At 43.0% G+C, this 18384-nt stretch overlaps 1 long non-coding RNA gene across 1 annotated transcript in view; it reads right to left on the bottom strand.

The window, feature by feature from the left end:
- Positions 1-18384, bottom strand: part of LOC110304297 — a 60075-nt gene that overhangs the window by 23610 nt on the left and 18081 nt on the right. Inside the window, exons 2-5 of the long non-coding RNA XR_002379054.1 lie at positions 6717-6877; positions 5451-5722; positions 1563-1772; positions 1292-1381 (exon numbers count right to left, since the gene is read on the bottom strand). This is a non-coding gene — a long non-coding RNA (uncharacterized LOC110304297). The remainder of the gene's footprint in view (positions 1-1291; positions 1382-1562; positions 1773-5450; positions 5723-6716; positions 6878-18384) is intronic.

Below are 18384 nucleotides of genomic sequence, written 5' to 3'. Positions count from 1 at the left end.
CACCACTTCCTTCAAAACAAAAACCAAAAAACTAAACTTATTGCTAAGAATCACCCTTCCCCCAAATAACTGAAACAAACTTGAGGATGCACCCCCACCCCAATTTTCTAAGACAAAACCATATGCCATCTCTCCAAGTTCTTAGTCTCATAAACACTAAGTTGTTTGTCTCCATGAAACCAGCCAGACTCTGATAAACATTTCCCGTTTGGTTGACTGTTGTTTACTTTCTCACAACTATAAAACCCTTCACTTGTGTCCCTCCTTGTTACAGCCCACGTCACTCCATGCACACACCAGGCCCAGAGGGACAAAGTCCAATTCTTAGTTGTTATATATGTCACCACCATAGTCAGAGCCTATATTTTGGGAAGTTGATTTACTACCAAGGTCAAAGCAGCAAATGGGGACAAGGTGACATCATGGCTTCCAGTTTTACCAGTGGTTATTGCTCTGGGATCACTTCTCTGTGTCCTAGAGTTGGAGGTCGTGTGAATTCTTCCATAAAGGTGACAGTTGAGAACCACAGATCAGGAGGGTATCGTGGGTAAAAAAATGGATCCTAAACTGAAAAAGGCAGATACTGAGGGTCTCTCAAAATAGATCCAATTAAAAAAAAAAAAAGAAAACTTGAAGGTGTGCTGGGTTCATGACCACTCCCTCAACAACCACAAACTAGAGGGAATGCAAAGATTTCCTGAATCGCTATCATCTTGCTTGGAAATTTTTGTTATTGTATCTGAACCTAGGAGACACAACCTTCAGCAGATGGTTCTGGGTAAGAAATCAGTAGCCTGGTATCAGCCAGACACTGTCTTTCTCCTGAGGTCTTCATCGATACTGGTCCACCGACCCAGATGCCATTGGTCCTGGTTCTGAACCATACTTCAACAGCAAGACAGTCTCTACTCGGTTCCCTAGAGGAATGCAAGAGTCTTAAAGGGTCAAGCTCCTGGGCAGAACTGGTCAAGTTAAAGGCTTTCTATTATCTACTCCTGTGCCCCTGGTGTGCAATAGGTGCTGGAAATAGCAGCAGCAAGTCATCTCTGCCTCCTGAGGAGTATCCTACAGGTAGGACTTGAACCAAATTTCTTTCACCCAATTGCATTGCATACTAATATCAAGACTGTGTATCTGTGAGGAAAGGAGCCAATTCCCTCTCTCCAGCTTGGGAAAGACACCACTTTTCCAGTGTAGAGTAGTGTGTGTGCAGAAGGGACCACACACACACACACACACACACACACACACACACACACACACACTGCCTGCCCTGCCCTGCCCTGCCCACCTCATCCTGCAGAAGGAACCTGGTATCTCCCAGAAGCTTTCGCCCTCTGGAGCCAATTTGGGATGGAAATGAGCTCCCGCCTGGATGCATCTGCACACAGAGGGAAACAGTTGGCGTCATAACCTTGGGGGTAAAAAAGACAAATAAAGGAGTCTCCAGAGATTTATCAGAGACCTCAGGAAGCTGTAAAACATATGTTGCAACATATTGATCCTTGACAAACTCCAGCAGTAGAGGAAGCCCTTTCCTGCCCACACTGGCTAATGAAGACCTGGGGGCAGTGTCTTGTTTTTCCGTTTTCCCTCCCAGAGCAGGACTCCAAATGTAGTTTCCATCTCCAGCTTGTCAGTCCTCTGAAGAGGACTTCATGGGCAGCTGGGAACCACCTTGGACTCCACGACCAAGGAGGTGCAGATGTGCAGCTTTCTCGTGCAGGTGGAGAACCCTTGAAACAGTGGAGCTCAACCAGCAGTGGCGATCCCTGTGGAGTCATGGATCAGACATACTGCATATCAGATATTTACATTATATGTCATAACAGTACCCAAATTACAGATATGAAATAGCAATGAAGTTGGGGGGTTACCACAACATGAAGAACTGTATTAAAAGGTTGCAGCATTGAGAACCATTGCCATAGCACATCAACTGTTAATGTTAGATTGTCCCTGGATAAAGAAGGAATCACTATGTGAATATTCTAGCCTAGTGACAAGGTCACTGACCTTCCTCAGGGAGTTCTGACTTCAGAGGTGCTGCCTGGGCCTCAGGGTTTTTACAGTTCTCAGGTTAATTCATATGTCCATCCCAGTGTGCAAACTACCTGAGTTGGGGAGAAAAGAAAACTTATTGCTCTCAGATTTCAAATTTCAGAAGTGAATTTGGGAGGACCTCCCTGCAATAAGCATTAAAGCCCATTTTGGTTTGCAGGAGAAACAATCCCTTTGCCAGAGTGGCAAAAAGGATCAAGTCTTGTGGGGCTGAGACAGCAGAGTAGGAAGGACGCAGGACACTCGTGAGATCAGCTTTCCCCTCTCAACAGGAAATTAAATCCTCTTAGAAGACAGCCAAGAAGGAATTCAAGCCAAAGGTGGTAACTCCCTATCCTGTGATAATGCAGAGCAGAAGGGGTCTGAGTGTATCCCACTGACAACCTTGTCATCTCCCTGGAGGACTAATGAGATGGCTTTAATAGATCAGGTGTGTGACGGAGTCTACAAATTGTGGAGATCTCAAAGCATCTCAAGCACCTTGTGCCCTAGTCTAGATTCTAGCCTGTGAGCTGGGAAGGGATATAGACAGCAGGGGACCTGAGCAGCAGCAGATGCCACCAAAGGCATCCTTCAAAGACCAAAGCTCCAAAGAGAGCAAACAGACAAAAGGATGCCAGGAAGAAAGAGCTTGGCTATCTTCACCCGGAAGTACCCTGCGGGAAGAATTTACGCTTGGTTAAACGTGGGTTTGTTTCTGCTGAGTTGCAAACGGAGGAAATTCGGAGCAAATTAAGTTTAGTAATAAAAAATGAAGACAGTTACGTTTCTGCACAACTGAATATAACTATAAATCTTAAACCTGCTGTGAGGTCTGTTCAAGAAAGAAGAAATACACACAGCTAAGGAATAGGAAGAGACGCTCAGGCTCGGCAGTAACCCAGCAAACACAAATCAAAGTTGGAGCAGCACACCTTAGGGCCACTGGGGTGGGAGGGATTAACATCAACCTCAGAGAAGGTAGATAAGCCAGTCTCTGTCACATTAGTGGTGAACCACATGAAATCTCTCAGAGAGGCAGCTAGAGAATGAAAATCAAAATAATTAGAATGGGGTCACTTTGGGGTAGTGATCTTAAGAATTTACTTGAAGGAAATAACAAAGGATGGGGAGAGATCTGAGAATACATTTGTTCGCCACAGTTTTTACTATGTATGATTGCCCCAAATAGCTGAACAAAACCCAAACAACCAGGGTTGGAGAGATGACTCAGTAGTTAAGAGCACTGGATACTCTTCCAGAAGAACCTGGGTTCAATTCCAGCACCCACATGACAGATCACAGCCATCTGTAGCTACAGTTTTGGGAGAAGGGCTCTGATGCCCTCTTTTGGCATCCCAGGGCATTAGGCATACATGTTGTGCAGAGACACACAAGAAGACAACACATTTGTCTTAGTCAGGGTTTCTATTCCTGCATAAAACATCATGACCAAGAAGCAAGTTGGGGAGGTCTATTCAGCTTACACTTCCCCATTGCCGTTCATCACCAAAGGAAGTCAGGACTGGAACTCACACAGGGCAGGAACTTGGAGGCAGGAGCTGATGCAGAGGCCATGGAGGGGTGATGCTTACTGGCTTGCTTCCCCTGCCTTGCTCAGCTTGCTTTCTTATAGAAGCCAGGACTACCAGCCCAGGTATGGCACCACCCACAATGGGCCCTCCCCTCTTGATCACTAATTGAGAGAATGCCTTACAGCTGGGTCTCATGGAGGCATTTCCTTTCCCTGTGATAACTCCAGCTTGTGTCAAGTTGACACACAAAACCAGCCAGTACAACATCCACACACATAAAATAAAATACAATAAACCAAGTAGCCAAAAATTAGATCTGGGCTATCTTTCATAAAGAAAAATGAAGTATTAAAGTAACTTTAGAAAAGGGTTCTGTGACTTGGATAGGGGCTTATAATATCAAGCAAAAGAGGGGTGTGTTTATAATGATGTTTATTGATTCCCAATCATAAGAATGAGAGAGAGAGAGAGAGAGAAAGAGAGAGAGAGAGAGAGAGAGAGAGAGAGAGATTATATAGCTATAGAGACAATCTAAAGACATGAAATATTAAAAATTATTTTCTATTTTTACTGTTATTGTGTGTGCACATGATTTGTGTGTATGTATATGTATGGGTACACACATCATATAGCACGTATGTAGGAGTCAAAGGATAACTTTCTGTAATCAGTTTTCTCTTCCCACTTTAACATGGGTACATCCTATTCTCCCATGATATGATAGGAGAAAGAGTCCCAGCTGCCCAATCCCACCACCATCTTTGCAGTCATGATCCTCCCCGTGGTGAACTGTATTCCCTCTAACTGTGAGCCAAAATAAGTCCTCTCTCCCTTCAGCTGCTCCTTGGTCACAGCAACAAGAAAAGTGACTAATACTGGGTGATTTTAAAAAATGAAGGTGGAAAATGAAACACAAGTGCTTAGCTCTGCTCCTTATCAAACCCCATTTAGACAATAAAAATACATTCTTTCAGGGATAATTCTATAGCTTGTCTTTAATAAACGAAAGGATGTAATTGAAATAAAGACTTGGAGAGTGAAAATCAGAAGTAGGGAATGTCAGAAAGCAGCCTGGTGTACAGCTCAGACCACCCACCACCTCCATATTACACTGGAAATGAAGTTTCAAATACAAGGGGGAACAGAGCCGTGTTTGTCTGTTTACGAAGTGAGATCTCAGGTCTCTGTGCTCTTCCCTGCAGAGAACTGAAGGCTTAGCCTCTGAAAGGACAACTCACTAGAGAAATTAAAAAGAGAGGGAGTGGAGAGCTCCAAAGACAGTTGGGAACAGAGAGCATCAGTGAAAGATGACACAGTGCTACAGCCTAGATGGGAAGTGTCCCCACAGGATCAGGCTTGAATATTTAGGCCCTAGCCAATAGTGCTATTTGGGGAGGTTATAGAAACTTTGGGAAGTAGAACATATCTGGAGGAAGTAGCTAGCTCAATAGGGACAGATCTCTGTTCTTCTTTGTCTTTGTCCTCCTATTCTACCTTCTCTTCCTCCTCCTCAACCCTCTCTTCTTCCTCCTCTACCTTCTCTTCCTCCTCCACCTTCTCTTCCTCCTTCTCTACCTTCTGCTTCTCCACCTTCTCTTCTTCCTCCTCCTCCTCCTCCTCCTCCACCTTTTCTTTCTCCTCCTCCTCCACCTTTTCTTTCTTCTCCTCCTCCACCTTCTCTTCCTCCCCCTTCTCCCCCTCCCCTCCTCTTTCTGTTGACCATGAAGTAGATGATCTCCTCTGCCACACATTCTCACTGTCATGGTGTTCTACCCAAGTACCTAGGGCAAGGAACCATGGGCTATACCCTCTGAAACCATAAGTCAAAAATAAATCTTTCCTCCTTTAAGTTCCCTGTGGTAGGTGCCTTCTCACCTTCTCATTGCTGTGACCAAATACCCAAGAAGAAACAACCCAAAGAAGGAAGAATTTATCTTGGCTCACAGTTTGAAGGGATGAAGTTCATCATGGTAGAAAAACATGGCTCCAGGAGCTTGAGTCTTTTGGACACATTGCCTAGGCAGTTAAAGAGCAAACAGGAAATTGGCCAGACTTTAAAACATCAAGGCACATCACCAGTGATCCTCTTCCTCCAACAAGCCTCCACCTTCTGAAGGCTTCATAGCCTTCCCAAACAGCACCACCAGCTGGGAAACAAATGCTCAGAAACAGGAGTGCATGAGGGACATTTTTTCACTCATCCGCAATAGCAAGTGTTGATCACAGCAACAAGGAAGTAACCACCAGGCACCTTCTCTGCCTCTATCTCCTCCTCCTTCTCCTTTATCTGCCTCATTTCATCTTGGTGTGACCATGGAGATATGGACTTCTGTAGGTCCTCTGACAATCCCAGAAGGAGAGGCTTACAGATACAAAGCCTAGAGTCCCCCAAAGATCACCTATCTCCAAGCCTACAAGTCACCATCTCCATCCACAAGTACAGCTCCTTGAGCAGGGGAGCAACAACTGAGTCCTGCCTCCTAGGTATTTGAGTGAAGCTTTACTATGAAAGAAACTAGAACAAGCATGATCAAAAGAGAAACTTGGAGGAAGTAAAAGAGGAATAGGTGTCAACTAAGGCTTACAATTGATTTTGAAAGTATACCACCAATTCCCTGAAGGCCTCCCACCAGGCCCCATGGGTTACAGGTTTCCATATCCCTCAGTAGCATCACACTGGAGCCTTTGGAACATTCCAAACCCAAGCCAAGGCCTAGAGTGATATCAGAGAAATCGGTGTTGGGAAGAGAAGAATGGTAGCAGGGAGGTGAAAGGATTACATTCCCATCATCCCCAATAACTGCATCCCAGCATGGATAGGAAGAAGCTACCTCCTGTTTACAGAAGGCCAGGGACTACAAGAACATGCAGGGAACTGGGAGTCACAAACACTAAGATACAAACAGAATTTTAGAATGAATACAGACAGAAGGAAGAAAAGTGAGAGGGGGGAAATAATGTATGTGAATTCCCAAACAGAAGGGTCCGTACTGAAAGAAAGATGATTCCCAACCTATATTTCTATACCTAGCTAACCTATCAATTATATGTAAAGGCCAAATAGGATGACTCCAGAGATGAACAAAAGGGAGAATTAAAAACATTTTATTCATTTATGTGGGTAAGAGGAAAGGGAGGTACCTATGCCATGCTGTCCATGTAGGGGTCAGAGCAGTTTGCACGAGTTGGTTATCTGGTTCAACTCCGTAGGTTCTGGGAATTGAACTCAGTTGGGTCACACTTGGCAGCAAGTGCTTTTATTGCTGAGTCATCTTGCTGGCCCAGAGAGGACTGATGTTATGCTAATAACAAGTACATAAATGTATTAGGCGCTTTGAATTATGCACATGTGTAACTTGGCTACAAATAAAGCAAATTCTAGGGTTTTTTTTTTCTTTAACTTGGCAATTGAACTAAAAGATTTCCTAACTTTCTTTTAGCTGTAGTGATGTATGATGCAAAGTAAGCTTTTTTAGAAGTCACAATGGAGGCTGAAACAAAACAAAACAACATAAAACAAAATAAAATGGATCCGTGGGTAAAAGTGCTTGTTATACAAGCATGGAGACTCAAGTTCAGAGTCCCAACACTCACATAAAAGCCAAGCATGGTGTGAATCTCAAGCCTCAGTGTTGGGGGAGGTGGAGAGAGGGGAAGATTCCAGGCCCTTGCTGGCCAGCCAATTGACCCAAAACACCAGGCTCTAAGTTCAATGAGAGTCTCTGTTTTAAAACATAAGGTGACCCCTATAGAAGAAGACACCCAAAGTCAACTTCTAGCCTCCACATACCCACACACGAGTTGAGGGCCCCATCTCTCATAAACAAACAAAGAAGTAAGCTCTGGAAGCTTTCTAACTCAGAGGTCTTCCAGCATCATTTGCCGCCTGTCAAATGACCCTAGAACAGCTGGTAAGGCCTAGCTTCACTTCCACTGTTGCTTCTGCTTGGATGCCTGCTTTTATGAATTTGCTTTTGAGACCTGAGTTTCAACAGCAAATCACAGGGCTACTGAGAGTCTGGGTCATGTCACCTATCCTGCATCACTCCAAACTCCAGCCCCAGACAGACCTCTGACCCAGGTCAGTCAAGGCCAGCTCCTCTGCCTTGCTCAGCTCCCTTTCATCACCATGGATATTTCCAGGGCTGCTGTACATACTCCTGGACTGAGATGGCTGTGTCAGTCTTATCTTGACAACCAGCTCACCCCAGCATGGCGTCTGTACCTACTTCACACCCACACTGAGTGCTGAGGCTGTAGCCTTGGGCTGAGTCACTGCCAGGAAAATGCTCTGCAGCTTCCAGCCAGGGAGCAGGCAGACCCAGCAGCCACCCTGCCTGGCTACCCCGCCAACACAGCAGCAGGGGTTTCTCCACCGTACAGCTAGCATTTATTATTCTTAAAATAAAGTGGTGCCACGCAGCATTAATTCAGGAGGAGAAGCTGCAAATTCCAGGCCTCTTTGAAAGCTTGTTTTCACAATGAATTAATGGGCCTTAATTTAACACTGCATCAACAAGCTGGGCTTTGGAAAGAATTCTAAGTAGCTGCTATCTGCATCAGCCCCTACCCCTGGCTTCCAGGGCCACCTGGACACATGTCCACAATAGCTCAGCCCACCACTTTGCCACAGTTAATAGCTACCAGGTGCCATGCCGTGCCATGTGGTAAGGGCTGTGCTAAATTCCTTGGCCTGCATGCCCACCTGACCTGAGACCTTGCTTCACTGGGACCTTAGAAGTAGATGAAGCAAATTCTACCACCATCTTCTCAGAAAGGGGAAAGCTTAGGGAGGTGAAGATCACATGGGTAGGGGTGATAGAACCCAAGTGTGTCCCTGTGTGATGGCAGAAATCCCAAGGGAAAAAGAAAGATGCTCAGGTGGCCTAGCCTTCCTTTCCTAAGTTCACCATTTTGCTATCATGGTGTTTACTTTTGCTAACTATGCTGTTTAAGTAAGATGAAATGTATTGCCCTTAAATATAGCATAGGCTTGTAAAAACTGATGATAACGTAACCACTTGCTTAACAGCCCATAGGCTGCCAGAGTCAATAAGTCCCAGGCCTCTGAAGGAAAAAAAAGGCCATTCACTCACCACTGGGCTGCTCTTCACAGGTTGGAAGGAAAACCTGTCCAGATTGCCACTTGCCCAGACACATTTATTTGGATAATAAAGAAGCTGTCTGTGGTTTGGGCTCAAACTGGAAGTCCAGGGTCTTGAATCCATGACTACTCCCAGCCTCTGTCTTCTAAGCTCAGCCAGATCCTGCCTCCCCTCCCTATCGAGGACCCTGACACCACTTGGCCACATCTTTTCTCTATATTTTTCATATTGTTCTGGTCTTCCTTCTATGAGTGTGATTAAGCACCAATAGCAGCTTTTGGAGCAAAGGGTTCATTTCATCTTATAGCCTGTAGTCCATTACATAGAGAACCCAGGGCAGGAACTCAAAGCAGAAGTGTGAGCACAGGAACTTACAGGGAGAGCATGGGCTAGTGCTGCTCCCTGGCCTGCTCTTCGACTTGTTCTTAGGCTTTCTCAGCTTCCTTTTTCATACACTCCAGATCCACCTGCTAGGGTGTAGCACCATCTCCAGTGGGCTGTCCTTTCCCACATCCATCATCCAACAAGAAAGCGCTCCACAGGCTCGCCAATAGGCTAGTGTGATGGAGACATTTTCTCAATTGAGGTTTCCTATTCCCAGATGACCCTGGCTTTGGTCACGTTGACGAAAAACTAACATGTATGTGGTGGACTTTTTTGAAGGCCTTGGAAACCTAGAGATGAGCCAAGGACACTCCTGGTTTATGAAGAATCATCGAGGTGAGAGGGAGAGCCAGACCCACACTGTCCTCCATCTAACAGTGATGGCTGTTACAGAAGACCCACAGATGGCATGAAATAGAAGCAACTAGTCCTCGGTGGGTCAGTGCTTTAAGGTGTTGGAGAAACCAGTGTGTGATCTAGCTCTGAAAGATAGTCATGTGTCAACCAGGCAGATATGAGGGAAGGGGGTGTTGGGCCCCAAGGATAGCAGAGTACAGAGGGGAGGGAAGGAAATATCAAACTTGCACCAGGGCCTGCAGAGAAGAGGGGAATGCCTGGGGGAGGGAACATGGAAAAGAATGAGGTGCAAAGGAGGGCCAGGAAGGCAAGAGTCATGAATGCTCTCCAAGGACTTGAATGTCATTCTCCAGACAGGGTGCAAAGTGGACTGCTGAGCAGAACGGAGCCAGGAAGTCTTTTTAGGAAGAGCTTACCTGTGTCCATGTGGAAGGCTTGTTATCGGGAAAGTGACTGAAGACAGACAAACGTCTGGAAATCAGACAATAACTGCAGCTAACACCATCTTAGTCTTGTATGGAAATGACACGTTTTATGACAGAGACTCTGCCCCACAAAGAGAGCCACATAACTACTTCAAACACTCTCTGAACTTTGTGTTTAGAAAAATAACCTCAACACCCAGCCTTTCTGTGCTGGAATCTGCAAGATGGGGTTTATGCTCAGGCTTCCTGTGATGGAAACTTGAAGATGATGTTTGTGTTTACGATTGAAACAAAATACGACAGAAACTGAGGTTGGAGACAGCTGGTTGAATATTCATCCGGTGCCTCCACTTCCTGACAAATGGCATTAAAATGACAGGAGAAGAATAAATGCATGCACCAGCCGATGGCTGCACTGGGAAGCAAGGGGGGAGACCATAGGGAGAGTTAAGGAGTAGAGTTAAAATATAGAAAAATTGGGGGTAATAATGGGATAGTAAGCAGATTGGATGCACCAACATGCCTCTCTTTAGTTATCACACCGATTATAACCACAGGAGAGAGACCTTGATCATAATCAAAATTAGCAAATACAATTCAACCGATATTTATAGAAGCTGGTAAAAGCAAAGGATTGTATGTTTACATAGACCTGCCAGGATGTGATCATAGAGAAACATCAGAAAGTTTCAAAAGTACAGGATGGGAATAAGGTGTTCCTTACCTAACATAATAATAATAATAATAATAATAATAGTAATAATAATAACTAAACACAACTTTTTATTTTTATTTTAGTTTTTGCATGTGTGTGTTCCTGGTCTCATGGGGTATGGGCACACATCTGTGTGTGTATATGATGTGTGTACATGCATGTGTGTTTACATGTGCCTGTGTATGTGGAGGCCCAAAGAGAACATCAGGTGTCTTTCTCTGCTTGTTCTGAATTTGTATTTGTCGAGACAGTGTCTGTTCCTAAACCCCAAGAGCTTGCTGATTCATTGGTCTAATTAACCCAGCTTCCCTGGGAATCCTTTGCCTCTGCCTCCTCAGCGATAGGAATACGATCAGCCACCATGCCTGCCAGGCTTTGTCTGTGAGCTCTGGGGATCAGAACATGCCTGTCCTTACTTGTAGGGCAAGCACTTTCCAATCAGCTATCTGCCCAGAGCCCGAAACAAACAAACAAACAAACAAACAAAAAACAAAAAACAAAAACAAAACTGTTTTAAAAGCATTGTCTAATGATAACTAAAATCAAATTTACAAAACATTTAAAAGTTAAAGGCACAGAACATGGGAACAGATGTCACTCTGGATGTGACTCTGTCAGAGAGTGGGCAGCAGTCAACACAAGGATATAGAACAGATCAAATGGCTGAGGAAAGACTGAGGGCCAGCCCTAAATTGGGGGGGGGGGAACACAAATTTATCAACCCTTGGATACCTCCAAGGCTCAAGAAACATCATAGAAGAGGGGCCAAGAAGAATGCAAGGGGTCCTGTGAAATGCTCTCTTCTGGATGTAACAGGGTTATTAGACCCATGAACTCACAACCATGGTTATGTGCATTACCTGCCCGAGATCAAGCCAGCCAAATCCCTGCATAGATGGAGAGATGATCTCTAGACCCACTGCCTTACTATGGAGCTATTGGCAGCTGATAGCTGCTGGGGAAACAGTCATTCTTCTTCCCCTCCCACCCCAAACACACTTTCAAAATTCTCTCTCATATATCACTACATCCCGACTGCAGTTTCCCCTAGCTCCTCTCACACCAGACCCTCACCAACTCCCCTGTCCTCCAAATTCAACACCCCCCAACTCCCCTCAGAAAAGAGTGGGCTCCTAGGAACATCAGGGAAACACACATAACACACTACAATAAGACCAGGCATATAACATACCATCACATCAAGGCCAGTGGAGGCAACCCAAGAGGAGGAAAGGGACCCCACAAGTAGGCAGAAGAGTCAGGGGCAGCGCCTGCTCCCACTATTGGGATTCTCATTATTCTTTGTGTGGCCACTGGTAGGTTTCCCATACTTTAGTAGTTCTCAGCCTGTGGGTATTGATCCCTTGAGGGGGGGGGTAGGTCAAATGACCTTTTATGGGGGTTGCCTAAGACCAATGGAAAATACAGATATTTACATTATGATTCAAAACAGTAGCGAAATTACAGTTATGAATTAGGAATGAAATAATTTTGTGGTTACCACATGTGAGGGTCACAGCATTAGGAGAGTTGAGAGTCACTTCTTTAGAGAATGGCCCTACACTACACCATGCACATATGGGCAACACTAATTAGACTTAGGAGGTTGTCAAGCAGAACAGGAAGAGGAGGGAGGAGGAGGAGAAGTAGGAGAAAGAAAGAAAGAAAGAAAGAAAGAAAGAAAGAAAGAAAGAAAGAAAGAAAGAAAGAAAGAAAGAGAGAGAGAAAGAAAGAGAGAGAGAGAGAAAGAAAGAAAGAAAGAAAGAAAGAAAGAAAGAAAGAAAGAAAGAAAGAAAGAAAGAAAGAAAGAAAGAAAGGAAGGAAGGAAGGAAGGAAGAAAGGAAGGAAGGAAAATAGAAAGAAAGTTAGGGTATTGGGTGTTGAGGAGTTGGAATCAAGAAGTGGGGAATACACATGATTTACTTCATTTTATCTTAAGAAAATTTCAAGGAATAAAAAAGGCACAAACAATAAGAATTAAGTAAAATGAGAAACAAAACTCACCTCAAAGAAAGACTCATCATGCCAAACACAGTTGCAACCAGAAGAAAGAATGGGGGTGAATAAGCCCAGCTTCACTTCAGTAATCTAGATAATAAACTGTGGAATTTTTTTTAAAGGTGGAATGCAAGATTGAATCTTTGTGGTATAAAGCAAACCAGAACGCATTTAATTGTCTATGGAACTGAATAAGATAAAAACTGGTTATTTGAAAATTCTAATAAAATGTACAAGCTTCTGGAGATCTTTCAAAGAATCAAAGAATGGGAACACAAACACTCAATATTTCAAAAAGTAAATATGCCTATATAAAGAGACTGAAGGTTACTAGAGAATAGTACATACCAGTAAATAAAGTAACGATTTTTTTCCTGGCAAATAAATATTGCAAACATGACTGAGTGTAAAACAAGAATCTGGGATGATGGGGGAAGGCAGAAGAGAAACTGGTTGTCCAGAAAGATGCACTAAATAGGAACAAGGTCAAAGGCTACACAGGGGAGACTATTCGGTATTCAGTATGAATGAATCCTAGTGGTTCAACTCAGCTTCTCCAGATACATAAACCTCTGAAAATGGCAGCATACAGGCATGCTAGGCACGCCTGTGCACAAACACACACACACACACACACACACACACACACACACACACACACTCACCTCAAGGATCTATAAGCCAGCTTGCTTTAGGAATGCAGATGCGGCGATTCTAAATAAAACATTAGCAAATTAAACTCAGTTGTGCATTAAAAGAAGACTTCTGTGTGTATGGCTAGAAATTATTTTCACAATACAAGGATTGTTCAATACCAACTAAAATCCTTGCATAATTTACCATATACTAATAGACTACACAAACATCTACCAGGGGCTTCTTCCAATGAGATAAAAGAGGTATGCTTTTGTTCATTCCTTTTAATATGTGTAATTGACTTGGAACTTCAAGCCCCATGGGAAGACACAGTAGTAAACTTCTAAATGTTCTTTAATCCCAGGTATCTGGGCACCTGAACACCAATGGGGGAAAGACTACATAGTAAGATGCAAAACATACTGGTATAAACATTTCTGAATGGAAATATCACCTAAAATACTCTGGTCTCTACCTCATGCATATCAGCACATGCTCCATGGAACCCCAAGACTTCCATCTTCATCAAGCAACAAGGGTTTTCCTCCCCAGTGAGATGATATCAGAGAAAAATCAGTGGAGAGCTAAAATATGCAAAATACACCGTCAATAATAAAGAACATGCCCTCTGGTGTTCCTGCAAGTTTCCTGAGGACCAACGGGGTGCCTGTGCATGGCCTGTGCCCTTTACACTCTGAGCTATGTAACTATCGGTAGAAGCCTGAGAAATTCTACTTAACAAAGAGCTGCACCAACTTTGATTTTGATGGGAACCAAGCATGGAACCAAGAATTCTATGTCCATACAGCAGTACAAGGCAGGACCTTCCCAATGGAGTGATAGATAACAGAGGAGACCATAGAAAACAGAAGACCCAAGTAAGATCGAGTCTGCTGTGGTTTGGATGAGGCCTCCAAGAAAGTATCAGAATCTTGATCCCCACACAGCTGTATTGCAGGTGAGGGCTGATGGGAGGTGCCATGAAAGGGAGTTCGAATTGCACCACTAACAAAGGGATGGTGGGCTCCTCATACAAGAACTTGACACCCTGTTTCTTTCAGTCCTCTCCCTCTTTCCTTTTTTCACTCCATCTCTCTCTTGATATGAAGGTCCTCACCAGACACTGGCCCTTTGATCTTGGACTTCTCAGCTTCTAACATTTTATTTGAGAAATTAAAACTAGGTGTTGAAAAATTAAAATTATGTGTTTTATAATTTCCCCAGGGTGTGGTATTCTGTTATGCTAATACCAAATGAATGAAGGTTTCCCCTGTCGTAGTTTTCTGTTGCTGTGATAAAGACCATGACTAAAAGTAACTTGGGGAGGAAAGGGTTTATTTCATCTTATACCTTACAGTCCATCATCAAGGGAAGTCAAAACAGGACTCAAAGCAGAAATCCAGAGGTAGTAACTGAAGTACAGGCCATAGAAGAGTGCTACTTACTGGATTTATCTACAGTTTCACCTTCCTTAGACCACCTAGGACCAAAGGGTAGCTGTGGCTCCCAGCAGGATGGGCCATCTCACACTAACAATCAATCAAGAAAGTTTACCACATACATGCCTACAATTGAGGTTCCCTCTTTCTAAATGACTCTAGCTCATGTCAAGTTGACAACAACAACAACAACAACAACAAATCTCTAGTCAGACAATTCCATAACATAATATCTAAGCTTTCCGGACTGGGAGAACGTTAGTCATCATAGTAAGAAGTGTGTGTTGAAATTCAAGCCCCAAGTACCACACCCTGCACATTTATTTCCATGTTGGGTCTTTTCAGAGATAATTAGTTATGAAGAAGTCAGGAGAGAGGAATCAAATCTGTTTTCCCTATTTAAAGAGGTGGGCTACAGAGGGGATTAGGAGTATCTGTTGTTTCTCTCAAGAACTTGAATTTGTTGTCATCACCCATGTGAGCTGCCTCACAAGTGTCTTTAACTCCATCTCCAGGAGATCTGAAGCCCTTGTGTAAGGACAGGGATTATATATAGATATAGATAGATAGATAGATAGATAGATAGATAGATAGATAGATAGATAGATAGATAGATAGATATCAATCCACAATCCAGGAAATGCTAAGAATTCTCATTTGCCATCAGAAGCCTGGGCCAGATCCTAGAAGAAACAAATTTTCGCACCTCCACTGCAGGCTTCTAGCTACACTTAGTTACCTCAGAGGGTGGAACCTTGTTAGCACAGTTCTAGGAAGCTAAAACAGATAGCAACATGGATAAAATAGGCGTATGAATGGTCACACAGATTTTATATCAGTTGTAAAGAGTACATCGATGAGCAACTGCAAATAGCTGAACAAAATAGTCTCAACAAAGGAAGTTCAAGAGAATAAATTGAAGAGATACATAATCATCAGATGGAAGTTTTAGAATTAAAGACACAGCACAATGAAAGTCTCATTAGTCAGCTAATGGCAAAATGGAGGATGTAGAGGAAAGAGCTGGTAAACTTAAGTGGAGAATTCTACAAATTACTCAGATGAACACTGGTGATGATAAAAGACTCAAAAAAAATATTTGAACCTCAGGATCACGTACAAGCCATCACAAAAGGGCTGATGTTCATAAGATAATAGTGCCAGAAGAATAGGAACAGAAAGATGGTGTTGGAAAATTATTCCAAAATGGCTGAAAGTGCTCCGAATTTGACAAAAGACTTACAGATTCAACAGACTATTAAAAACCTAACAGGACAAATCTAAAGAATTCTATACAAGCACACAGTAAAATCACACTCTGAAAATTAAATGCAAACAAAAATTTCAAAAGAAGCATCACCAAGCACATAGGGAACGATTTGAATGACAGAAGATTTTGCAGCAGAAACCATGGAGACTAGAGAAAATGACAAAGTGTGCTGTAAATGCCTAAAGAAAAGAACTGTCTGCCCATCATCATAGACCCAGTGAAAGTGACCTTTAGGAAAAGTATAGAAAATATGAAAACTGATTTGGGAAGGCAGAAGAATAATTTATGTAAAGCAGTGCACAAAGAAAAGAGAAAATGGCATGTAAGTCCAATAAACCAATAGTTACATTAAATATGAATATAAATACAACATGCTGACTGGCTTTTGTCTTTGGATATGGATCTAGATATATCTGGGAAAAGGGAGTTTTAATTGAGAAAATACTTCCATAAGATTACCTATAGGGTTGGTGAGGTATTTGAATTAGTGAATGATGTAAGAAAGCCCAGACCATTTTGGGTGGTGCCACCTTTAGTCAAAGTGTCTTGGAGTATAAAAGAAAACGTACTAAGCAAGCCACATGGAACATACAATAAGCAGCATTCCTCCATGGCCTCTGCATCCATTCCCACCTCCAAGGCCCTGTCTTGAGCTCCTACTGTGATGTAACTGTAACTTAATAATCCCTCTCCTTCCCACATTGCTTTGGTTTGTGGTGTTTTATCACAATAATAGATACAGTAAGATGCTGACCCAAAAGACAAATTCCAAAGTAGATTTTAAAAACTTGACCCAGTGGCATTTTGTCTACAAGAAAATCACCTCAAATGTGATGATGTCAGAAATTTGAAAATAAAATTTTAGAATTTTTAAATCATTCAAAGATGAAAAAATAGTAACAGGAGTGTCTGAGTTAATGGGAGATAAACTAGACTTCAGAGCAGCAGAAATGAAGAGACCAAGAGGAACAGCATGGCCTGACAAGAAAGACATTTCTACATGTTTAAAAGCTGAGCATCAGAAGTACAAGATATGTGAAGCCAATGATTATGGTTGACTGTCCAAGACTTGGACAAAAATCTAGCCTATCAACATTTCACCATGGAGGGAAAGGGCTCACAATTGTGGCTTCTCCCCTATATGAAGATCTACTGACAGTCAATGGCTGGTGGCAAAGAGAGAATCAGTTTTCTTTAGGAATGTGACTATTGATAGAACCCAATGGGCCAGTGGAGGGTCCATGGACATTTGGGCAGTACTGATTGGATTTAATGGATTATAAAAGAATAAGGAAGTGGCCGAGGGAGGTGAAAGGGTGAGAGGGAAGGGCATAGAGGTGGAGAGGAAAGTTGGAGGAGAAGGAAGTGAAATGGGGGGAACAAGTTTGGGAGTGGTCTCAAAGTTGGAGGGAGACAGATGTGAGGAATGAGGGAATATAATAAAAATGTATTATAAATATCTATGACAGTCTCAAATAATAAATTAAAATATTATATGTATAAAATATGTGAAGTAAAAAACTATAGAAGCCAAACAATGAAGCAAATAGACATTATTGTGTTTATTTTGTGTGTGTGTGTGTGTGTGTATACATGAGAGCACACAAGGGTGCATGCATATGTGTCCACGTGCATATACTTCGTGGTATATGTGTGGACATCAGAAGATGACTCTGTGGAGTCTGTTCTCCTCTTCCATCATGTGGGTCCCAGCGATCAAACTGAGGTCATCAGGCTTACCCACTGCACCATCTCATTGGCTTTAAAGCACATAGTTATATTTGAAGACTTGGGCACTCTTGTCTCAACAACTCATAAACTAAAGAGAAAACCAGAAAGAATGTAGGGTTAATGAAGATTATCAAGCAATAGGAATTAATCAACATTTATAGGACATTGCACTCAAAATGCAAGATATACATTCCTTTCAAATTCCAATGTAACATATACTAAAGCAGACCATATATCTTGGGTTGTAAAGCAAACCTCAACAAATTTGTGAGAACTGAAATTGTACAGAGTATGTTTTTTTGAGTGCAATGGAATCAAACTAGAAGTCAATACAATAAGAACTGAGAACATTTTTTCAAACACTATGTACTGGCTGGTTTTGTGTGTCAACTTGACACAAGCTGGAGTTATCACGGAGAAAGAAGCCTCCCTTGAGGAAATGCCTCCATGAGATCCAGCTGTAAGGCATTTTCTCAATTAGTGATCGAGGGTGGGAGGGCCCATTATGGGTGGTGCCATCCCTAGGCTGGTGGTCCTGGGTTCTATAAGAAAGCAAGCTGAGCAAGGCAGGGGAAGCAATCCAGTAAGCATCACCCCTCCATGGCCTCTGCATCAGCTCCTGCCTCCAAGTTCCTGCCCTGTGTGAGTTCCAGTCCTGACTTTCTTTGGTGATGAACTGCTGTATGGAAGTGTGTGGCCTCCCTTCCCCCCAGCCTGGAACCTGCCTGCTCAAGGGTGGAGCTACCGGC

This window comes from Mus caroli, chromosome 11 (genome assembly GCF_900094665.2).
Source record: "Mus caroli chromosome 11, CAROLI_EIJ_v1.1, whole genome shotgun sequence".
NCBI lineage: Eukaryota > Metazoa > Chordata > Mammalia > Rodentia > Muridae > Mus > Mus caroli.
This window is presented reverse-complemented; position numbering and strand designations above follow the sequence as displayed.